The sequence below is a fragment of the Aulostomus chinensis genome, chromosome 22 (assembly GCF_037954235.1).
Source record: "Aulostomus chinensis isolate RoL2024-O1b breed Wild chromosome 22, RoL_Achi_v1.0, whole genome shotgun sequence".
NCBI classification, from domain to species: domain Eukaryota; kingdom Metazoa; phylum Chordata; class Actinopteri; order Syngnathiformes; family Aulostomidae; genus Aulostomus; species Aulostomus chinensis.
The window spans coordinates 12,571,176-12,596,056 of NC_141341.1; the positions used below are offsets into that span (position 1 = coordinate 12,571,176).

A 24,881-nucleotide genomic window follows, 5' to 3' on the forward strand; every position below is an offset into this window, starting at 1 on the left:
CCCCCCCCCCCCCCCCCCCCACCTCTGGGCCTGGTGTTTACTTTTCTCAAACAGCTGGTCTCCAAGCAGCTCTGGTGAAACACACAGCGGTTTCCCTCTCAGACAGACACGCTCTCTGTGGACTTGAGCAGAAACACACAGCTCACGGCAGGCAGGCCAACTCCAAATGAGCGAAAACTGTTTTTCCTAATATGAACAGCAACCTACAGTCAAACCAGAGATACATCAAACAGTCAGTCTGAGAAATCCACCAACAAGTGTTGCTCTGTTTTATTTTATCTTAATGAAGACTGAAAGCAGAAAAAAAGCTTGTAAGATTTCTTCTTCAACCCCCCCCCCCCCAAAAAAAATGGATGTTACATGTAGGGTTCCACACATCGATTATATGTCCCAGATACTTTATTTAAATATTGACCCAGTATGCAAACCTACAGAAGGTTTCACTTTCACATTGTGTCCCATGACAGTCACACTCGCTCCTGCAGCTGCACTTTTCAAGCGTCACCCTCGGGTTCAGGATCTGCACTTCGAGTGTCTTTGGTTCAAATATGGTGAAAAGTGTGTTGATTTGTCTTGCAAACGAAATAGGGGAAAAATCAAACACCTGTTGGAATGTAGCTGTGGATAATTGGAGCTCATTTACAAGTATTTTTTTTTTATTTCAGGGATTACACTTTATTATGCAGTTGATTTGCATGCCACTTATTGCAGATTAGTGATTTTCGATGAAGTCATATATTTTTTGCAGGTGTCAAATCTGTTTCTACAGCAACAACAAATGTGACACAAGAAACAACGCTTTAGACTTTAAACTGGATTCATGATTAGTTAGTATTTAATTACACTTCTGGCACATGATGGTGAAGTTTTTCCAAGTTAGTTGGGAATGTGGAACGTGAGGGGACAGAGAGACGCTGACGCCATGTGCTTCAGGCTGGGTGGTCGCTGCTTGATGCAGACCTGGTGAGGAAGAGCAGCCCTGAATGTTCCGTTCATCCCTCTGAGTGACCAGCAGCCCTCCAACAGGATGTGTGTGTTTGTGTGTGTGTGTATGTGTGTCGTCACACAAGTGAAGGCCGACACACACGTGTGACGGAAGCTTAGCTCCTGAAACCTGTCAGTGTTGTTACAACAGGTTTATTAGTAAAGTCTGGATTTTTTGGTTCAGTTCCAGGAAATCTTCAAGAATTTCTTTGTCAAATTGAATCTGAGCTTCTTTTATTTTTTATTTTTTTTAGCTTAGTGAAGTGACACACTTCTGAGTGCAAAAGGAAATGTGGTTGGAGTTTAATTATTAGAAAAGGGATTTAACTTGAGTCCCTCCGATATTATTGGATCATGGAGCGGTGGGCGTGCTTTAGTGAATACACAGTGATATTGAGCTCCCCAGGCTTGTTGACATGGGAAGAAATGAATAAACGCCTCAGATTTCAAACACTTTAAGAAATATAAAGTCTTTTTTTTTTCCTACTGAAATCAAAACACACCCTTCCCGTTAAGATTCTGCTCCTGATGAGCAAAACCTTATTTTTATGTGTCCAAAAAATGTATAATTAAAAAAAACAAATTCTAGAAAAATGAAGAAAAAAATCACTAGAAAAATACTCAAAATGAATGCTTTGAATATTCAGAGAAAAAATACTCGAAAATGCTTACTTCATCTTCAACGGTGTGTGGTGGTCAGTTGCTCTTTGACAGAAAAAAGGCCAGATTTGCACAACTTTCTTATGCCTTGTTTTGTTTAGGTGGTAAAGATCTATAATAGAAATTTAGAAAAAATCTAAATTTTCTTTTGCAATTATTAATTGTGCTGCTGTACACAATGAGAGCGTTCTCTGATAAATTACTTAAATTATTTTATTTATATCTGAAATTAATTTGTGCTCCTTTTTTAGTGGCCGCTGCCACCAAGTGCGTTGGGTACACAATAAATCATTGTTTCCTCTGGGATTATATTAACAAATTACATCATTGTGTGCGGTGCTTTTTAATTTTATTTATTTAAATTTTTTTATAAACTAAACTGCATTAGGTGAAACGGAAGAATGTGACCCAAAGTTGAAACCCAGCAGTTCGCAAAAAAACCTAACAAAAAAAAAACACCTATTTTTCACTAGCAGGCTGTTTTCCCTCTCTCTTTATGTGGTTATTATTTTCTTCTGCCGCTGCTGTAAGTGACGCTCCCTTCACTGACAGCACGGTGTTTGTCATGCGTCCGTCTGTGCTGCATTTGGTTTGTCTGCCTGTCGCCTGCAGCCCGCTCCTCAGAGTGCCCCTGAAAATGCCCAGACTTGTTAGCTGTGCCAGTGTTTATGGAACCGACTCTGCATTCCTCTTGTCTTATAAAAGGCGTCTCGCACTAAAGCCCAGCAGGTCTGGTCCCGGGCTCCAACAGAGAACATGCTGCGTGATAAATGCTGAACAACTGGAGTGAAAGGGGGCTACGTTTAACAAGGTGGAAAATGTTTACCCTATAAAGCCAACGCAAGGAGATGGAGATGGAGTTCCCCTTCCCTCCAACATCCCTTACCGTCCTGACAAGGATGTTTAGACGGAAAAAAAAATTGCTTTGGGCTGATGAATGTTTAGAAAGGTAATTAGCTTGGACTGTGAATTTATTATTTTAAGACGCTTTATCTACTCATCCTTAGGTAGTGAGCACACACACACACATACACACACACACACATACACACACATACACACACACACACACACACACACTCTCCTGAGCGGCAGGGAGCAGCTGCAGTAGGGAGCGGTCGGAACTTAGGTGCCTTATTTTCAAGGGCACTTGAGCTGTGGATGTTGAGGGAGGGGAAAGTGCTTCTCCATACATTTTCCCCTCCGTCCAGGAGATGAAACTGCCCACCTTTTTTTTTTTATTTCTTTTTTTTTAACCAAATAAGAGCCAAGCTCAGCACGAAAAGGTTATAACCTTTAGGCCATGAATCTAGTTTGGATTTGCATCCTCCAATTGTCCAGTTTAGCTCGCGTTGGTTTTTCACCGCCTCAGTGATTTGCAACAAACTGTTTCCTGTTAATGATCAACTCTGCCTCGAAGCACATAGCTGACTGTGGTTAAATATTCCAAGTCAGAACCAACCATCCACCAGCAACCAGCACGAATCAGAGGTACACGCTAACCCAGAGATGCCCCGACGCTGGACACACACTTGTTTGTTTGTTGCTTCACAGCAGGCTGTTGAACTGAGCTTCCATTAACCCTCCGATTGGTTCTGACTTGCGATAAATTCACTTAAAAACAGGAAATCTCCAGGAATTTTTTTTGTCTGCCATCACTTATATTTTGCGACACAAAAAGTGTGAAAACTTCAATCGAGTCTGTCAAAAACTGTAGTCTACATGTCATTTTGCTCCTGTACACAGCAGAGAAAGAGTTAACACCCTGGCCTGCTGAATGGATTTTTACATGTTGTGTCATGCTTAGGCAGCCAAACCAGTGTTTCCGTACGGTCCTTTCAAATTACAGTGTGTGAATGCAGCAAGAATCACACAAAGGGAACTTCTCTCCCAGAGGCAGGAATAACCCCGGGTTTTAGCAACAGTAACTACAACAGACGGGCTGAAACTAGTTCAGGGATGTCTGTTCAACGCGGTGCTAACCTCAGAGAGGCTTTCACTCTGACTGAGAAGCAGAGCTGGAAGAGGGAAGCAGGAATTTAATGGCCATATTTTGAGCAAATGAAACTGAATATGGTGGAAAAAAAGGGTGGGGGGGCTGTTACTGCGCTGCAGTGTGGGTTAATGTCTATTCCTTGTTTTTAATGGAGTGAGAGCCTTGACTTGAGTCACCGTGCGCTGGCTTTTAACGGCAGGTCGGCTCATAGGTCAGAGACTGAGCAAAATACATTTTTGATGAGGGGAAATGTAATTATCAGGGAGTATCTTCAGCTCATAGACCTTTTTAAATGTCTTGCATCACTTTTCTATTTGGTTTTGACTCTAATTGTGTGGTGTAGCTCACAAATGGCAGTGTATTCACTCACCTCAGGCCTTTGCTAAATGAAAGGCGGTCACTTGCTGACAAATCAGCCCTCGGGGTGTCTTCAGGATGGCGGGGAAGATGGGAGCCTCCCCAACACCTGCTGACATCTGGTTCCAGGAAAACAATTTGTCAGTTAGTTAATTTGTCCATATTTCAGATGGCGGCCTGTTCAAGTAATTGCATGTGTTGTTTTTATAACGGCTTCATTTTCAAGGCTTGGTGATGTGACGGTGCTTTTTACTGACACAAGACAATACTAGGTGTAAATAATAGGAGGAGGAATTATTAAAAGCAGGCAGCATGATTGTATTTATTTCTTACATGCATCTGTGCTTCTTTAATTACCGAAACTCCGGAAAGGTCAACAAATTAAACTTTGATGAATGTAGCGGAAAAAAAATATGAAAAAGGCCATTTTCATAAAAAATAAAAGCTTATACAGGAGTTTTATATAGCTCCTGATCCGTATGACGTTTAAAATCTTTGGCTGCCTTCCAGGATAGTTTTACTGGCGCTGTAGCAGTTTTGTGATTTTTAATTCTGTCGCCTTCTGTTGAAGTTTAGGTTTTCTTCCTCCCACCCGCATCTAAACCTGTTTCCTCTGTGTCGACTCTCAGTTTGAATGGCTGTCAAACTCTGCCTGTTTATCAGACGCTGGTGACTAATACCATAGCTAACACCGCCCGCCTGCTTTTGTAGAAAAGGTCTTGCATGTGTTTTATTTAAGTGTGTGTGTATGTGCTTGTGTGTGTTAATTAAGTCGTCTCATCTGTGCTGCGAGCGTCGCTGTGTGGAGGCAGGGATGTACTTTCTCGTGAAACCAAATATTCTACAAATGATCAGGCCATTATTCATTAACAGCTTGTCCGTCTAAGCCCTTTTCTCTGGCCAGGCAGGCGTGCTCGTGTCTTCTCTGCCAGTTACGTACGACCACCTGCAGAGAGATGACCTGTCTGTTTATAGCCTCGTGTGAGTGTCCGGGGCTTCATTTGGGTCGGTAATAAGCACCGCGGCCCAATCAGTCAAATTATTTGGCTTAAACTTTTCAAACTGAAGCAGTAGTGAAGGGCTCAGGCAACCTGAGTTAAATTGGAGCTAACGAACAGTGACCTTCTCGTACTCGTTAGCCTCATATGCCTGTGTGTGCGCACACATGCACCTTTTCCCTCCACAGGTGAGCCTTTGCAGCCTGGGGAGTCACTTCCAGTGCTCAACCAAGTTGAGCAGCATTGATGTTGGCAACTCGGAAAGGTGAGCATTGGCGTCGGAGCGGGAGCGATGAGGGGAAAAAGCAGGGTGGGGGCAACAGGATTTGCCTCTGCTCACGTCAGCACAGGGGCCAAGAATAGAGGAAGAAATTCTTCCTGCGGTGCCGAAACAGGACCAATGCTGTGGCTGGATGTCGCATGTTGGCGACATGCGCATGACACACTGAGGGGGTGGAGAGCTCCTATACACACTGAGGAGATGTGTCATCTGCAGAGAAATGCCCCAACAAAACCTGCCTCTGTTAGAGGGGGCTGCTAATTCCCAGGGGGTCCGTTTTTATAATCTTGGGGAAAATGTGATGCGAGTAAAGCTGCTGGATTTAGAGGTTTAAAAAAAAGAAAGAAAGAAAGAAAAAAGCCATGGAAAAAGTGCTCAAATTAAAAAAAGAAGCAGTAAAGCTATCGTCTGCCAGCGGAAAACCCTTAAAAGGGTGCTTGTGTGGGGGCGCTTCTGTGTGTGTGTGTGTGTGTGTGTGTGTGTGTGTGTGTGTGTACAGCTGCATATGTGTGTGTATGCAGAGCTGGCATTGCTTAATGGTTTGCACAAGCAAAGCCCAATGTAGGGGTTGCCAGGGAAACAGAGCAGCATGAGTCTCGGTCTGCAGGTGCTGTTGCTTGTGTCCTACTGCTGGAACCTCCTACGAAGAAAGAGGGAGGGTTAAAACGACAAATGAGGCCACGGAATCTTTCTGAGAGGGTAAAGCACATTGATTGCTTGAGGTGACATATGAAAAGTTAGGAATATTGGGATAGTAACACTGGACAAGTGTGGTAAAAATGGTGGCGAGTCTTAGAGAAGCAGTGAGCGGGGGGCTCATGCTGTCAGAGAAGGTTAAGGAAAAAGAGACGGCTGTAAGAGCTGGAGAGGCAACAACAATACTGTCGATTCAAGCCAGAGCGTCTGGCACAGAGCCGGCCAGCGAGGTCTGAGGTTTGACCGAGGTGGCTCCGTAACAATCGCTGAATGTGTGCACGTCAGTTCGGATCTGCAGGGAAAGCCGCTGATTCCCACTCTATCCTTTACCCGGCAAGTGAGTGACATGCCCAGAGGTACATTCAGACATTCCTAGCTGGTTCAAAAACACCCTCTACTGTGGATCCTCGTCATACTATTTTTTTTTCTTCTTTTTTTTCAGTTGATGCTGGTCTGGTCCAGTCAGGCTCCTCTCAGATCATGCATTGATTCATAAGCCCGTTTGGAGAGCTGCTCACTCTCATTTCCCTCATGGACATTTCTGAAGACGGCCATTCTGCTATTAGTATTAACAGGAGCTGTTTGCTGCAGTGACATAATAGATCATTACATGATTAATTCAGTGTCAGAGTTTGAAGAATCCACACACACATTAGAGGTGTGCACACCCGGGACATTAACCCTGATGTTCTCCTCCTTGGTGTTTACACACATGATGAATTTTAGATCACAGGACATAAAAGTTTCATCGTGTTTTTCCAGTCAGCCTTCAAGAGACCTTGACAGGAAGAGACTGTGCCCACCAGATGTTGAGGTGCAGGTGGGCAGATGGCCGAGAAGGCAGGAGCTGCTGAGCGCTCGGCTGCCTGGAGGTCAGGCCGTGAGCTGCGTTTATCAACACTGACACTTGCTGTGTCTTCGCTGAGTAGAACGTCTGCCTTCATCGCCGCAGTTCACCAGCCAATCAGAACGCAGCTGCTACGAAAGAGTCACGTGCATCAGGCAGGGGAATGACTAACTATCCAGCCCCCCCAGTGAAAAAGAAGCTGTTTTGCTTGAAGAGGCCCTCTCTAAACTATAAAACCCCTGTCAGGAGACGTGTCAATTTAAAAAATATCAACAGAAGTGTTCTCTGCTCCATTAGAGATGATCCAGCCTGGTTCGCCTCGCTGCTCTTCCTCCCTCCATAAACACTGAGTGATCTATGGAGTGTGAAGATGTTCAGAGGGGAAGTTTTAAGAAGGCTGTGTATTTAGCAGCACAACAAGCAATTTGAAATGATTAGAGAAAATTGCAGCAAGCCTTTTGTGATGTGTGTGTGTGTGTGTGTTGGGGGGTTTCTGCTGTGTGTTTGTTGGTACTAACATCTTGTCTGCTGAAGAATTGTAATTAGTGTGTTTTTGTGCATCATAACCTGAGATTCGGTGCTGATAGCAAAACAGTACTTTCTGGATATTTGTTATTTTGCTGTAGGAACACCTTGAGTGTTGAGCCCTTCTTCACATTTGGTACAAACATCTCGAAGAGTATGAACTCAAAAGGTCACTGTGACCCCATAAAAAAGCTTTTTTTCACTGATCGCTACAAAATTTTGCACAAACATCTTAGTAGGATAAATACTGTAGTGACGCCATTTTATGCCCAGTAGGTGAGCCATCACAGGGTTGTGCACTTTTCTGGCAGTTATTCAACACTACAACCCTTTTTAATGAAGTCCTTCAAAGCATCGCCTAAATGACAAACTCTCATTGAAGCAACGATAGTGTTACCAGATGCTGAAAACAAAATAATTGTACCAAGACTCCAGAAGTATTGACTTCGAGCAAAAGAACATTTCAGCACCATAAACTATACCAAACCAGACATAACCCAAAGGTATATTTTGGAATTTTAAGACACTAGCAACACCATAGGTTACAAATGGGCCTTTGAATGTGGGTGATGCAGTTCAAATCCATTTAGTTGTTTTGTGATAATCTGTTACAAGTGAAGAAATGTGAGTGAATAATATTGAAATATGTAGAAATCGATCTGACATACAGGACATAGTTGAAATGCCAGAATATTTTAGAATCAAACTGGTTCATGCCCACCTCATAAAATAGTCAAGAAGAAGACAAGAAACAATCCTCACTTGACAAAAAAGTCAGACATGAAACAAACCTGATATTAGTCATGTCAAACTTGGCAAATTGGAGATCTGAATATATGCTGGAGCTATTATCACCTCAATATAAGAAACCAGGCTTCTCTTCTTGCTGTACTTTTGCCTAAATGAGATAACTTAGCATTTAAATCATTAACTGTAGTCAAACATAGTAAAGAACATCATGAGTCCGATTCCAAGTTTCCTGTTTTCAATATTGGATTAAGCACAAAACAGTCCTGCTTTTAATTTGATAGCCTGGGTCTCTGGAAGTTGCTCATGCATTGATGTAAATGTTCACTGGTAGTCAAGGGACACATGCAGGCTTCATTAGCCAGTCATCAGGATGCTGAATAATGAAACTAGAAGCTCCAGAACTCCAAACTGTGGGTGTTTTACAGGAATCAGTCGGCTCTTTCCATGTCAGTTCCCTTTAAAAACATCCACGGGGCCCCGCCTCGTATCACGGAGCCCTGCCTGTTCATTCATAAACTCTCAGTGTTGTTGTGATTGCTTCCTCGCTGCTTGTGTAGGCCAGTCGCCATCAGAGGGAAATATGTTGCTTCATCGGAGTGATTTGTGTGTTATTGACTGAGCACGGAGGCGGACGAGTGGGAGGAAGTGAGTGTGTAAGCCCTGAAGTGTCAGTGCCGGGGGGTAGTTTTTCCTTGGCTGGCCAGACCCAGTGGATTCCAGTGGTCAATGATGAAACATTGAAAGCCCCCAGATAGTGCCTGAGTCATCAGGAAGGTAGAGTGGGGTCAGCGAGGTCAGGGGAATATTTTAAAGAGCTGCAGGCAGTAGCACGTGCACGCACACACACACACACACACACACACACGCACACACACACACACACACACACACACACACACTTAGAGTGAGTTCAGGAGGTTGACAAACGCCTTCTGCTCATTTCAGGAGCGGAGACAGCGGTGACAGGTGGCAGTCAGGTGTGAGGATTTGATGCACTGTCTGATGAAGGCTTTAGGATGGGGAACTCACGCTCGGCTCCCCTGGACGGGGTCAAGCGGTCATATCAAGCTTCCGTCGGGTGAGCGCGTCAAGCTGGCTATCAGGTCAGTCGACTACAGAAAAAGCCTCTCTGAAATGAGGAGCTGTTCAGCTGTGCAGCAGCGACACAGTGTTTCTGCAGCCATGGACGAAGATAAACACCACCCACCCTCCGTCCACTGAGAAGCCTCAACTAGGAAAATGAAGAGGGGCAAAGCAGCAGCTAAGGGTGGGGAACGGAATGGCAGAGATCCAGCACAGAGGGTGTGAAAGAGTGGGAGAATGGTTAAAAAGAGGAATGGGGACGAATGTAAAGAGGGTTAACAGGGAGGCTGTGGAAATATGTGTAGAGGGGAGTCGGAAAAAGGAGGAGGAGGAGAAAGGGGTGCCTGCCTGCCTGCTGGCAAAGCTTCAGCTTCTTGCGTAACTTGGGTCATGTCTTCCTTTAGCTGCTGTTTCCATGGGGAGAAATGGAGTTGGGGGGGGGGGGGTCAAAGAGACTCTGGAACCTCTCTGCTAACAACCCTAGCTAAAGAAAAGCAAAAGCAAAAAAAAAGGTTCATTCTGCTGGTTCTATTTTAGGCCTCACATTGTGGAAGATTTGAGTCAAAGAAGCAAGGAAAGCTGTTGGCCTCCCCCAAAAGCTTTTTAAAATAATATAAGAAGCTACTGACATGTGAAACTGTGAGGGAGTCAGACGTTTGTGTGTGGGAACCTGCAGGGCAATGATGTGTGACTCAAGCGCTGGTTCAGGTGTGCCCTTGTAAAATGAAATCCAGCCATTGTTTGTAAGCATGATTTAATTTTTTCCATGTGAACGGCGTGACTAAGGCTGAGTCGCAGCAGTGTGCGCAGGTGTTGCTGCTGTGATTCTGACGCCATGTGTTAACCTCAGTGTCCAGCAGGTGAACGGAGCTCAGGAGAAAACACAGATCTTTGACATATTCCGCTGTGTTCTTCTAAACTGAATAAAGAAGAAGGTTGAGACCAGGTGGGTTAGCTTAGCTTAGCATAAATATGCGATGCGGGGAAAGTAGCCTTGTTCAGTCCACAGGCAAAAGCCCATCGTTAACATGTGGTATCTTATTTGTTTTAATCAGATTTAAAAAAGGGAAGAAAAAAAAACAGTTTGTACTTTTATTGTCAATTATTTGCTGTAACAAGCCGAACAGAACTGAAATCATTTGAATGTGTATGGAAGCTTACATATTCTTAGTCAGTAAACATGTAATTTAACTTTGAGACCACTGAATTTAGGAAATACCAGTCCTCGATTGACACCTAGAATCAACCGAGTGTCAATCATCAATGCAGTGAGAGGATGAGCAGTTTATCCTTCCATCTCACCAAAAAGTTGCTCTTAAAAGTTGTTTTTTTCCCCCTGTCCATTCATACATTGAGAAACCAAGCAGATCATCTTCACACCAATTCTACTCTTGCATCAGCACCAGGAAGGGTTATCAGGCGTGCACACAGTGACGCAGGGGAAGCCTCATTATCGTCATGTTGTCAGCAACAGTTTTCACACCTAACCCTGGATAAGACGGCCATGCCAGCACAAAAAGATATTAAAATGAAACCTGTGTAATGAGTCAGAAGCACAGTTCTTAACTGTTGTAATATAAAAATTCACATGGTGACAAGATCCTTGACTAGACTCACTTAAATAGCCTATCTACTATGGTTCAGGGAGCTTGATTAAGGGGTGACCTTTGACCTAGATCCATCCATCCATCCATTTTATCCATTTTCTATACCCGTTACCTGTTAAGGGTCATGGGGGAGGGGGGGGGGGGGCTGGAGCCTATCCCAGCTGACATTGGGAGAGAGGCGGGGTTCACCCTGGAGCAATTAAGTGTTCAGTATCTTGCTCAAGGACACTTCGATATGCTCGCCGGGGGAAGTGAGGATAGAACCAGCGACCCTTCGGTTGCTGGACAGCCACTCTACCTCTGAGCCATGCTGCCCCCCCCTGACCTAGATTTGTCACATCAATGCTTTAAGAGTCGCACCCCAAGTCAACTCTCTGGAGATGATTATTTACAGCCAGTTGTAATGGTTTGAAGCTTGAATCGCTTGTTTTTTTTCCAGCTATTTAATTCACAGAATCTCCACCTGCTTCTATTATGTGTGAATGATGAGAGGACAGCATGGCAGACATCAATAACACAATAATAAACCACATAAAGAGCGATATTTACGGCAGTCCTGTCTGTGTGGAGGCGGTGGTCCATCACACCTCCCTCTCTCTGTCTAACTGTACAGATGATTTGTCTTTCAGTTTCGCTTCTTATTAGCGCTTACGCGGCTCCCTCCGAGTGCGCCGAGGCTGTCCCTGGTGTTCACTGCTTGCCCTGCACAAATAGGATCAATGCACAGAACGGATAGATGGGTATTTATAGCCGCTGCGTGGGTGTGGGAGGTTGTACGCAACAAGTAGGTTAGCAGCTAATCTGATGTTGACAGTGGAGTGAGCGAGTTATACATATAGAAGAATTAGACCTTTATTTTCAGAGCCTCCATCCTGCTTTGTTTGCTGTTTTACAGACAGATCGTAGAGGGAAGTCAGCGAACAAGCAGGTAGGGTTTTCCCTCGTCGAGAGTAGGGATTTAAAAAAAGAGGAGGGAGGAGAGGAGAGGAGAGCAGAGGAGAGGAGGGGGAGAAAGAACACAAAGGCAGGCAGCCAGGAAGGCAGGCAGGCAGGCAGGGAGGAGAAAGAAGCGTGGTTGCTATACTGACAGTAGAGGAACCAGGCATAAGTGAGAAGTGAAAGCTCGACTCTCAGCTCAAACACACATACATACACACACACACACACACACACACATACACAGCTGTGTGTTAACGTGTGTCTAGTGTGGCAGACGGCAGCCAGACGTTCAGCTTTTTTTAACTCTCCAGTGGCATTTTCGTTGTGTTTTTGTTGTTCTGGGAGACTGAGGGGCTTGGGAATGTCAGCGGTTATTGGTGGGGGAAATGGTCAGGAATGTCAGGTGTTCCCCCGTAAGCACATCTGACTCCGGGAGGGAAAGCCAGCAAGATCGCAGCTCTCTGACTAACTGTCGACTTGAAAACAGAGCGGACTTCTTCGACACACTTCTCCCTCCTAACAGGTACTGTGCAGAGCTCCGAGAGCTCATTTTTGTGCGTCTGATGATCAGTTTGTGTTTCATTCTTCACTTCAGGTTTTTCTTTCAGAGCAATGTCATTGTCGTCCTCTTATTTTCTGTGTGACAACCTTGCTGTTCATTTTTCTCTCTGTCTTTCTCTCGTATGCCATTACACCATATTCCTGCTACATTTTGATGAAGTTAGGAACCTTCTCTCCCTACCTTTCTGGGTTTGACACTGTCACATTCCAATCGATTATTATCTATCATCTATGTGGATCGATGGTCTGAAAGTAGAGAAAAAGAGCCTAAGGTGACATCTCTTTCTTCTTCTTTTAGCTGAACAAAGCTGATCATAATAGTACCTTTCAACAATGGCACCGTGCAAAAGTACTTAACATTTATTCAGAGGACTAGATTGGGAGTTTTTATGTTAGACAGGCAGGAATCATCTTATTTCCCTTCTGCATACTTTTTATTTTGAAACCCCTGATTACTGCTGTTCATCCTTACTTCCCCTCATCTCTTCTGACTAACAATAATGTCGGTCAAGGGGTTAACAGCGCCAGTTGTTGAGTAACCCCCCAGCTCCTCTCAGGCTCTGTGGCATGTTCATCTACCTCGGCCGGACAGCTGACGTACGGCGTGAGCGGGAGGACAGGATAAGCTGCAGCCAGGGATGAGCTGTAGGTGTTACGCAACAGCTCGGTCCAGAGATAGAGCAGAGCTGAACTTAGACACTTCAGACTTCTTCCACACACCATGAGATCATCAGGCTCACTTAGCTTCTCTCCCACTGGGCGGCTTCATGTAAGAATAGATGGACCTCTGACTGCAGTTGCATGAACTCCTTGCTTTCTGCATCCCTTTGCTTTGTCGTCTCTGCTGTACTTTGGTTGCGTTCTCTCCAGTGCAGCACCTCATTAGCTCCCCTGGATGCGCCCACCTCAGCGGCTGCTGTTGCAGGACTTCCTGTTTGCCACATTCATCTGTTATCACAGCGTAAAAGGATCAATAGTAAACTAATTAGCAACTAGTTTGTTTCTCATTTGTCTTAAAGTGTTCCAGCTTCTCAAACATGAGAATAGAAAATTAAATGACATCTGAACAAAAGAAAAACAAGACTTTTCGATGAAGTTGTGAAGCGTTTTCACGTTTCTCAACCAAGAAATTTCCACATTAAGATCTGTGTTTGCAGTCCTGAGTGTAATATTTTTGTTTTTGTACGACACACTCATGATGTTGGTTAACTCTGATGTGATGGAGTGAGCAGTGAAGGGCTGGAGGCAGGAAGGAAGAAAAGGGGGGTGAAAGATGGTGATGATGATGATTGAGAGAGGCAGACAGAGGGAGGGGACGCGGTGAGACAAAGTGGGGAAATTGAGGAAAATAAGAGGAGGAGGAGGAGGAGGGGGAGGAACATAAAGACAGTGAGGGAACGCCATGTCTCTCCCTGTGCTCGACGGTGTTGGCTCAGTCTGGTTATGTAACGTTACCTCCTGCCTACTGGTGATGGCAGAGAAAAGCACAAAAAAAAGAAAAAGAAAACAGCAGCGAGTGGCGAGGAGGTGGGCGGCAACAGCATCACAGAGGAAGAAGAGGTATCCACCAGGAGCGTATCAAAGGTCAAAAGCAGCTCTGGTTCAGCCTCTTGTAATTCCCAGAATCCAACCTGCTGCTGATGAATGTTCGCCAGGAAACAGGCAAATACCGTCAAGACAGTGGTGACTCTTTTCCCGAGGATGAACAATGTCACTCTACAGACTATTAATTTGGCAATTATAAGCCAGCGGGAGCAGAATTCAGAACATACCAACACTAAACACGTGTCTTAAATTTGTATCGAGCCACATTATCTTGTTTGGTAAAATCCAGTTTGTAAATCCTCTAATATCTACATGAGTATCAGTGTTATAATCTTATCTGTCCGCTTCTATTTCCCTCTTGCTGGTGTGTAATGTTGTCTACAACCCTTGCATGGTTCATTTTGGCTCCAGTGGTTGACACGCAGCTGTCTGTTGTGGCCACTGTCGAGACTCGTCCCTCCATGTTTACATGCAGGACCAGCCATGTATGTGTGGAAGCGTGTATGTGCTAAATGAGCTATAAAAGCAGATGGTTGTCTGGCAGCATCCACAGAGACAGAAACCAGAGAGAGAGAGAGAGAGAGAGAGAGACTCCCAGCAGCTGCAGGAAAGCCCTGTGGGAGTCTACAGAGACAGCCACAGGGCAGCACAACTCACAACAGTACACAACGTTATAACACTCTTGAACAGGGCACAGTGTTGCAGCGTACAGTAACACACAGCTACTTGTAGAAAAACACACTTTGTATGACAGTATTACTAATTGCTTGGAGTACAAACACTTGAGAGATTCCTAAAGTCACTGCAACAGAATATTTGATCTCATAAACAACAGTGGCTCAAGCCACATCACAACATGGTTACGGTAACGATACATGCTAACTAGCAGCTAGTTGCCACGCAGGCCTGCCAAGCACCTTCTTTTTTTTTTAGACTTTTATTTGATTTTTTTCTGATTTTTTTTTTTTTTAACACACATTTACGGACCGAAGTGTCACACTCAGGTTCGGACACAAACCTGCACATACACAGTAATTTTGGTGTTTGGTGTGAAACTGATCTTAGCGAGCCGCTTTGATTAATTCAGTTCCCTTTTGAAACAACCCAGTCAAGGTGCTGCAGGAGACTGAACTCTGTCTGGCTGGGTAGCTGTTTGCTGGTTAAAGGGCCATTGCACATATATAATCTGAGTGGGTTTGTTGTTAATCAGGGAGCATAGCTGTATAATGGCTTCTGTACAACTTGACTTTTTTAAAGTGAAGAAACAACCTCCAGTGATGTCATCAGTGTTGGCATTTACCTGTCAGAAATGGTTTAATGAAGTATGCTGCTGGTTGTATCATGGGAAGTGTAGGATTCTGTGTTTCTGGACTCATTTCAATATCTGCCTCGTTACTGTTTCTCAGTTCATTGTCTTTGTGGATTATCGTTTGGTCACATTTTGTAGGCCCGTTGTTGAATAAAACAAGTTGTTAGAAGAATCTTGAAAAAAAAAAATTTAAGAAAAAAGATGACCATAACACTGATAATATAATAATAAAACACAGCAGCTAGCAGCTATGGATGGATGGACTTTAAATTAGGAGTGAAATTTTCAGAGCAACTGTCTTCGAACCTAACTGTCGTCTTCTAAAACCAATCTTCTTTATATACATGAAATGGAGATGCAGGCTGTTAATGTGTCTCACATGTTTCCATGTGCGACTCAATCATACTAACATCTTGGCTCCTCCCTTGAGGGCGTATAGCAGGAGGCAGCTGATGGACGAGAGTGTGATGGTTGAGAGGAAGCTTGTTTTGTAATCCAAACAGAGAAGGATAGTGTGTGTGTGTGTGTGTGTGTGTGTGTGTGGGTGTGGGTGTGTGTGTGTGTGTGTGTGTGTGTGTGTGTGTGTGTGTGTGTGTGTGTGTGGGTGGGTGGGGGGGTGTGTGTGCAGGATCTGATTGCTATGTTGTAACTTGATCGATGACCTTGCTGCATAAAGATCCTTATTTCCTGTGCCGTCTCGTCACCTCTCACTGTAGCAGCCTCATAGGCTCCAGATCTAATTAAGAGTCGTCTCTGGACGGTTGTAATAGTCTCCTCTCCCGTCGTGAGGATGACACTGTGATTAGATTCCACGATACGAGAGCAACATCTGTCAGCCGGATGAAACGTATTGGCCTGAATTGTGTTAGATTCCAATGATTGGGCTCACGGTCCCATCAAAGCTTCTGAGTCATTAATCTGTTCGTGGTAAGTGGTCATGTAGCGGCTCCTCTGGAATGACACGCTGATTGTTTTGATGATTTTTGTCAAAGGTGGCCATTAGGGGTTGGTCGTTAGCGGCTGCACTGGTTTCAAATAACAGTCAGATATTTTGATAAAGCCAAAAGAATCTATCCTTTTCAGCCTTTGTGTTTGGCTGAGAGCAGTCCTGATGGCGAGCATGAAGAGAGAAGTGAGATTTCTGAGTGGAGGTACACGTAAAAAAAGGGACAGTAAGCGTGTGGTTGACCGTTATTATTTGTCTGCCAGTCCCCCCATGGAAGGCCTTGGTCAGTTTGGTTATCTGCTTGGCAATAAAGAGTTCAATTTTATGGGAATTTTGAAGCTTGAATGACTAGTGTGTGTGTGTGTGTGTGTGTGTGTGTGTGTGTGTGATGGCTGACATCGTTACCAGCTGCATGACTTCATTCAGGCTTGTTGCGTTATCACCAGCTTAGTTGTCATTAACTCACGTTCCCACAGGGATGAGACGGCATCTTTCTAACGCACTTCCCATGAAGAGGTGCAGAGGGATCCTTCTCTAGGTCATTTCTAGGAACAGTAGATGTCCTGCGCTAAGCCGTCTTATGTGAGTCAGTGCTTATTTTGTCTTACAACTCGCCAACACCAACTTTCATGTTGTTGCTTTGGGCGACATAATTACAGAGCCAAATGTTGATCCTGGAGTTTTAGCTTGTTTTCTTCTGTACCCCAGCAATGACACAGCAGAAAGTGCTCGGTCGCTGTTCGTTGTCCCTGGCCCGAGAAAATATTTATCTGATTTTCTGAACCTCTTTTGAGGGCAACCTGTGAAAGTCTTAGAATTCCCCGTGATGACAAAAGCAAAAAATAAAGCTGAGGGCTCTTCCTCTTTCTGTGTTTCCAAGTAGACAACAGTAACTGTTACTACCTGGCTGGCTGGGCCTGGCTAGTGGTGTTAAATGCAGCAGGCTTGTTGGCCGTCACCCTCTTGGCCCTGGGCAGGGTGAATCCTCCATCGTTATAAATATGGACCCTTTTTAATAGCTGAGGGTGAGCCTCCCCACTGTGACCCTGCTCCTTTATCTCAGCCTGTCAGTGTCAACTTTCGTCAGCCGCTGTTAACCAGGCAGCTCTGTGATTCTGTTCAGCGCGTCAGCAGAGTTGCACAATTCAATGTCAGCCTAAAGAACTGTGGTAAGATCCTCCAGGCTTCACTGGAAGTTACAACAACAATGCTGCTTTTGTGTGCCTCCGTTTTCCCTGGAATCTCTGTCAAGATAAAGAAGGGTCAATACTTGTGAGGCACAGCAATGTGGGACACTCTAGAAACTGAATCTGCTTTATTTTAATTCAATCAAATTAAATGTAACTAAATTACCAAGAGAAGGATCAAACTGCAGAAGTACAAGAAAAGAAAACAACCAAGAAAAATATCACAATTAAAACTACAAAGTGCGAGCAAGAGCACCATCTATCCTGCACCATGAGCCTTTCATTCATTGAAAAATTTTGGATATGTTTAATAAACAAAAGAAAGTTGGTATTAAGAATTTCTAACCCCGGTACTTGGGAAAAATCCACATCTGACACTCCTTTACAATTCATATCAGATAATTGTTATGTCTGAAAACATGTCTGACATTTACCTTTACTTCATCTCATCAAGTACACATAAACTACATAACTTTTAAGAGGTCATATTGAAAAAGGGAACAGAGAAAAAGAAGCAGAGGATCAGAGGAAGAAAAAAAGAGAGGTCATTCTCCAGTAAACGCCGTCCTGTGGCCCTGGTGAGTAAGCTGTTGGGCAACCAGCAGTTGGCAGGGAGTCTAAATCCCTCCCCCTTCGAGACAAACAGAAAGGGGGAGGGAGACTGAGAGAAGGATCCCCTGGAGGGTGCCAAAGCCGGTTTAAGTGACGTCACCCATCCTGTTCTGTTCAGGCAGGCCCTCCCCCCTCCTCTCTTCCTGGGCTTTACAGGAATTCCCCTCCTCGTCACATTACTCAGGAAACCGCTGGAAACGCCCTGAACCGCTGCAGAGCCACAGCTGATAGGGCGGAAACAGACTTGTGACTGTTTGTTTTGACACACGGGAGTTTGTGTGCACTTGTCTCCAGTTGCCTTTTGTTTACGAACAAAAGGAGCCGTTGAATGTTTATTCCATGAAGCATCAGCAGAGTCCTGGGTAAGAAGTGAACATTTTGTTCTATAGGCTTGTGAAACAAACTCGGCAAAACACACGGAAATATGATGCGTTCTTCCTCTCTGTTAATCGGCTGTGTGACTGGTGTTCTAGGAGACTTCTGAGGCGGGACGTGTCTGTACGCAGGGTGCGACAAAGCTTTCAACATCTCTGCTCCGTAAATGAATGAAACAGGAAGCGGTCAGTGTGCTGTCAGTCAACTGTGGTGCGGCGTGAACCTGCAGCAAGTGAGCTGTGGGACAGTCAGGCTTGTTGATTTGGTATTTTGCTGCTGTGATGTTTTGTCATCCTCCGGCTGCTCTACAGAAACAGTTACGACTTCACATCAGTTCAAGCACCAACAGGTATTTCCTTTATTATTCTGACAGTTTGCTGCATATAATGTCAGAAGAGAGATTTTCTAGGGCTCCAAACCTAAAAGTATTCAGTTTAGCTGAGGTTGAGCGTTGATGTTTGAACACAATCCCACGTCAGACTGCAAACAGCTGCTTTTGATTCTATGTCACTGTTTGTAAGTTGATTTACACGCTGCCGCGCCAGTGACGGGTGTACTATCTCAGAAACACCCACTGATGTCTGCTGGGACTGGAGGATGAACTGAGAAGAGTCTGGTGGTCAAAGGTTGGTCCCAGTGTCAGGCGCACCACTGCAGGCTTTCTTCAGCTCTCACTGGTCTTGTAATTGCTGGGATTGAGAGGCTGCCTGAACGGACCTTATTGTAAGATTGAAGGACTCTCTCATTAAAATAAATAATTATTCTGACAAATAAATTACACCCTAAACAAAAATAAAAGGGTATATTGACGAACCGTCTGTGATTATCGAATAGGGTCTTTTGAAAACTGTGGCGATGTGACTTCCTCCACAACCAGCAGCGCCTCTCATGTACAGTACATGCAACCCATAGATTTAAAACTGAAACCCCGCCAACACACACACACACACACACACACACACACACACACACACACACACACCGCTGCATGGTCTTAGCTTAGTTTTGTCACTGCCCTCACAACTCAGAGGGAATCTGAGGATGAGTTTGACATGCAGCTTATTTTAGATCTTTTTTCTTTTTTTTGTCTCCGCAAAGAACAAAACTCTGTGTGTGTGTGTGTGTGTGTGTGTACAGATGAGACTTCGCTGCTGTTCCACATCTTATCTGGAACAGTCGAAGAGTTGCTCAATGTGCAGGAGAAGTGAAACTCTTAGTCACTTGATTTATAAACCTATTTGTTGCAGGAACAGGTTTTTTTGCAACTGCTGTATTTTGATAATTGACTAATCATCAATCATCAAAACCTCAGTTGGATCCAGGTTGTTAAATGTGAGGAGTTTCTTTTGTGTAAGAATCAAACGTTGAACAATATGAGGACATGTAAAGTCTTCCTAAACTAAATTATCGATTATTTAAAAAAAGATGAATTGATTATGTAACTGTTAATTACAGCCGCAGTTTTCAGCAAAGAAAAACTAAAAGCTGCTGTCCAGGTTGACATATATTTGTTTTTTCATCAATTATTTAAAATCAAATTAATTTTCAGATGTTGGTTTATCTGCTTGTGTTACGGCAACATTTGACAGTAGAAAACATGTCTCTGCAGTCATTTTGGCCATCAGTCAGTCATTGTTTCGTCCATCCTCTAAAACATGAGGTGAAAAGTGGCTTTCGAGGCTTCACACCTCCGTGATTTTGTGGCTGTGAGGGAAGGGAATTATTACTTTGTGTTTCTTGGCACCACCTTCCTGCATCGTGTTTGGAAGTCTGGCTTTTCTCTGTTGTGATGCGTGCAGATTTTTAAGGAAAGTGTGTGCGCATGTATGGTCTGAAATACAAGGAAGAGGTAATATTCACAGTCACGTTCATCTGCGCCTGCACCATTAAGCCCCCTACACACAAACACACCTCTACCCACCCAGTAGATTTCTCGTTATATCAATTTTTCACAAGGGTGCCCACGCAGTCCCAATAATCAGTGGCCTCCAGTCTGCTGCTTCTTCCACCTACAGTTTCCTGCGGGGGCAGTAGCACTGTACAGATACTGCAACACACCACTGTCTTTGTGCGCGTGCGTGCGTGTGAGTGCAGAAGCGAGAGAGAAGGGGGGATTAATATTTCATTTGTTGACTGAGTGTTGACAGCATCGCCACAAATTATTGCCTCTAAACATGTCCTCTAATTATAATGATTTTGTAGGAAATGGGACAAGTGATTCTGACAGGTGAATCCACTAAACTAGTGCCACTCTGCATATCTGCATCTCTCCCCATACATTATTAAACAACCTGCCTACCCCAAACACCACCTAACACCGTACGGTTTGAACTGGTACCTGCCCCTGCTCGGCTGGAGCCATTCAACATGCCGTTTCATGCAGCACATACACAATCTCCCCCGGAATCTGCCAGCCCAGTAAACAGCCAGGCTGCTGCCTCCCTCCACAGTGTCGCTCCCAGATGTTTAGAAGTCAGCAGCTGATCTCCAGGCTGCAGAGAAAGATGGAGTTGCTTGAATGCTTTGCTTTATGCTGAGGGCGGAATTCCGAAGTGTTCCTGGATTATGAGCCTTTCAAACCAGTTTTAGATAAATTGAGGTGGTTATTCCTATCAAAATCCTCTTTTGAAAAAAATAAATAATTAGTCTCTTGATATATAATTAGACACCTGCTACGGTAGTAGAGCTAGTACAGCTTTCTTAATGTGTTCATGAACTCTGAGCGCTTAGCGTCGCATTTGCTTCTTTGCACTGATTTACACTTGAACACCGAGTGGACCCAAGGAAGTTGCGTTTTCTTCCTTTGTCAAACATTTTTAAAATAATTCAGAAAATAATCAGCTGATTAATTGATAATGGAAAAAAAAAACCTTCCCAGCTTTGAATGTCATTATTGTCGGAGACGATTCAATGTCTTGTTTAATCTGTCCAGTAACTAAAAGGTCAAAGATGCTGAGTTCATGATGCTATGAAATGGAGAAAAGCTGCAAATGCTCAACAAAATGGAACCTGCAAATTTCCAACTTTCTTTGTCCCGAGGCTGATTTCTTTTCTATCTGTTGATCAATTTTTTTCAGCGTCATGATAGTATGGTCGGCATAAAACATCATCCTGGAAAGGAGCCCTTTTCCCTCCCTCGCTCCGGCACCATCGCTCATCTCATCATCTCTGTCAGTTAGGTTTGATGGAGCGAGTTACTGCAGCGCTCGCTCCAGCTAATGTGCAGACGGAGAGGGAGGAAACTCACTTTACTCTCCCGTCTAAGCTGCCTGATGATGATGGACTACAGGGTAATGGGACACTCCGGTTACAGTGGGGGGGATTCCTCAGTTCTGCATCATCGTCTGACTGTGATCACGGAGGAATAGACAGTCTGGAACTTCCTGTATCGCTCAGCCTCTATCAGTCTCAGCTCTGCTCTTCAGACCGGTTGGTCTCCCCCGAGGCCAACGGGAGTCTCTTTGTACAGGCGTGTCTGTGTAGATAAAAATGTGTCAGATGCTGACAGTAGCCATTATGGCCACTTATTGCATGGGTCAGCTGCTGAGAGCTGCAAAAAAAAAAAAAAAAAGCTGCGTCTCCTCCGCACACCACAGGAAGAAAGTTGAGATAAGACCAGCAGACTTCCTTTAAAGCTGACCAGGAATTCTGCAAAGCTTGCACAAATGATTTTCTTTATTTAGGCTGCTTGTAGCTGGCAATCCAAAACCTTGTCGGAGACAAGAGTGAGATGCTTTAACAGGAATCCAGTGGCTGGACTGATAAAATGTCAGGATTTTCCGTCACCGCCTGATTTGTGCCAGCAGATGCAGGAGTGGTGGAAATTTAGGATGTAAGACTCACTGCAATCTATCACAAGCGATATGGAGCAGTCTTCACATCTGAGCGGTTTTGTCTTTACTTATAATTGATCGATGTATCAGGAGCTTTCTGACTGAACCAACTGTCCTCTAATCACTACTGTTCCACTGTAGTGATCAGTCCCCAGTCTCATTCAGGGAGTTCACATGCAGTTACATCTTGTTCTACTCTATGAGAGCACGGGAAAACATGATTTATTGACTGAAGTATGTCCGCCTCCACAACAGTAGGTGGTAGGTAGCGGTGGTTGCAATCAGACTGTCTCCCACTTCCCTTTTTGCATCACATACCAAGCAAGTTAGCAAGCAGCGTCGCTGTAGAACTGAGTGGACTTGAGTTCAAAGGCTATTAATGAAGAAAAATGGAGAAACCCTTCAGGTGCAACAACATAAAGTTCTCTCTGTCTGTCCAGAGGTGTGTTGTTGTCAGCCTTCATGATGACACTTCCATGACTGTCTGATGTCTGTTGGACTAACTCCTTTCCTTGTATTAAATTAAAAGTCAGTTGTATTCAGAATAACACAGTAAATCAACTTTTAAAACTTCGAAATGTTTAGTTGATAAGTAGATTGGTTTGTCCTTTAAAAAAATATAATTCGATCAAGGGTTCCCTGGTATGACATGGCTTTGTTTTTTTAAGGATAGGTTTTGTTTTTGTTTGTTTTTTTGGTCAGAACAACAATTCCAAAGATTAAATTTATTATAATTATATAAGACAAACAGCATGAAATCTTCATGGTGGCTGGAACCAATTCCATTTCTGTCGGCAGCATATTCAACTCCGTCTGCCTGTACTGTCTGTTTTTGTTCCTTGTTAGTGACTGTTCAAAAATGCATCAGCCTGTGTGTGTGTGTGTGAGTGTGTGTGTGTGTTTGTTTGCCCACAGCCGGGCGTGTACAGCAGGCTGGTGGAGGTGCTCGAGTTACATAATCTCCATCTCCCTCCCGCACAGTGACAGGGAGGAAGGGGGCAGCTGCCGAGTACCATCTCGTCATCTTCAGTCTGTTGAGGCATCTCGACTCCTTTTCTCTTAGTTTGTATGCTGCACTGTGCAGCAACAACCTCCCGTCTTCAGACATCACGCTGATATCATCCAAACATCAAACCCAATCCAGGTGGTTGATCAATCAGAGCAGAGTAAGAGCTCTCTCCACACTATCAGGTGGATGACTTCCTACCTAACTCTTGCAATGCTGCAATTCTTTAAATATGGGGTGATAAAATGTCAAATTATTCACTGCATCGTTAGTGCTGGCTGACGTCCATCTGCTAACCCTCGGCAGTCCACTGGCATTGTTCAGGCTTGATGCTGGTTGGGTGACGGCGAAGCAAACTCAATGATGCTTCACCCTCGAACACGCACCCCTGCAGGACGGGCAGCGCCATGCTGTAGACAAGCCGTCGTGGCCATCTGAAACATGTCAGTGCCATGCATGAGAACTGAAAATCTGCCACTATGTCAAGGATGGCCTTCATTTGGCATGGTGAGGCAAGCTGTTGAGCAAATGGGAGTGTCACAGGCTGACGGGGATAGTGTATGTATGTGTGTGTGCGTGTGTAGGGGGGGGGTTATGTGTGGAGCCTGCTGGTTATTTGTCAACCAGAGGGCAGACGGGGTTTGGAAGCTGCACCATGTGGGACGATGGCGCCCCACACTATAATGTGATATTCTTATTTATTGGACAGGAAGGGGGTCTAGTTCCACGCAGATGCTTCGTTCATTAGATCCACTTTCCACTTGGTGCAAACACTCATCAGAATGCTATCGCAGTTGAGCCTATTAAGACCCGTCTTACGGGCATCCTTCCCCATTGAGCAACCCCTTCCCCAGGTTGGATGGGATGTAGATTCACATCAGGTGGGCGGGTTGAGAAACATGCATGTTTCTAAGTGATGATGTCACTCTGGACCTTGGGGCTTCATAATCACATTTGTCACTCTGAGGCAGCAAAGAGAGGAGGAGGTGGAGTGAAGAGGGCATGAAAAACACGTGACCCAAAGGAGACCCTCGCCCACTCTGACCCTTTAGATACCACACGCATCCCGAGTCTGCCACCTGGACACAGAGAACAAACCTCTGCCATTAACACAAGACCCTCATAGTGGATTTATTTGCTGGAAAAAACAAAAACTGGTTTGCAGGACTGCTGTCAGACAGTGCTGCCGTGAGAGGGCTCAGGACCATGAAGGAGGGAAACCTCACTAAATACAAACACTTGCAGGACATCTCTTTGTATCTGTGTGTATCAGAGGGCTTAAGTAAGACTGGCTATTCCCTCCATATGTTTAAGTCCCATTAGAGGAAAGTATTGATTCCTATTCTACTAAATTATTAAAGCCACTCAGATATTTCACCTGCATTTTGCTGATGATAACGCCTACTTAAGTACACCAAGCCAGGCAAGTGGTCAATACGCTTGCTGAATTTTTTTGTCGTTTATTGGTTGGAAAGAGCTTCAGCACTGACAGAAAAAGAATTACAGCGCGTGAAGTAGCATCCTGCAAACGATGATTTCCTCTGTTTTGTTTCTAAGTGCACTTCTAAACAGTTTTGATACAAGTGTATGAGTGCAGTATATTTTAGTACCATCCAACTGTTTTCTCTCTCTCTTGACCCTGGCAGTTCATGGTCATGTTCCACACCATGCTCGGTTTTCATCACAGACAACATGCAAAACTGTTTTCTTTTTTTCCCCCATGGGTGCAGGACAATTACACGCATTTCACATAGCACGACAGATACCTCTGAGCCTGGTAGTGGC

General features: G+C 44.4%; 1 protein-coding gene and 1 long non-coding RNA gene across 8 annotated transcripts in view; both read left to right on the top strand.

The window, feature by feature from the left end:
• The window catches only part of hivep1 (HIVEP zinc finger 1), a 46,988-nt gene that overhangs the window by 6,783 nt on the left and 15,324 nt on the right, over positions 1–24,881 (top strand). The window lies entirely within an intron of this gene.
• LOC147240811 (uncharacterized) lies at positions 18,146–18,905 on the top strand. The gene is made up of 3 exons (XR_015111120.1): positions 18,146–18,244; positions 18,356–18,606; positions 18,803–18,905. It is a non-coding gene; the product is annotated as an uncharacterized LOC147240811 (long non-coding RNA).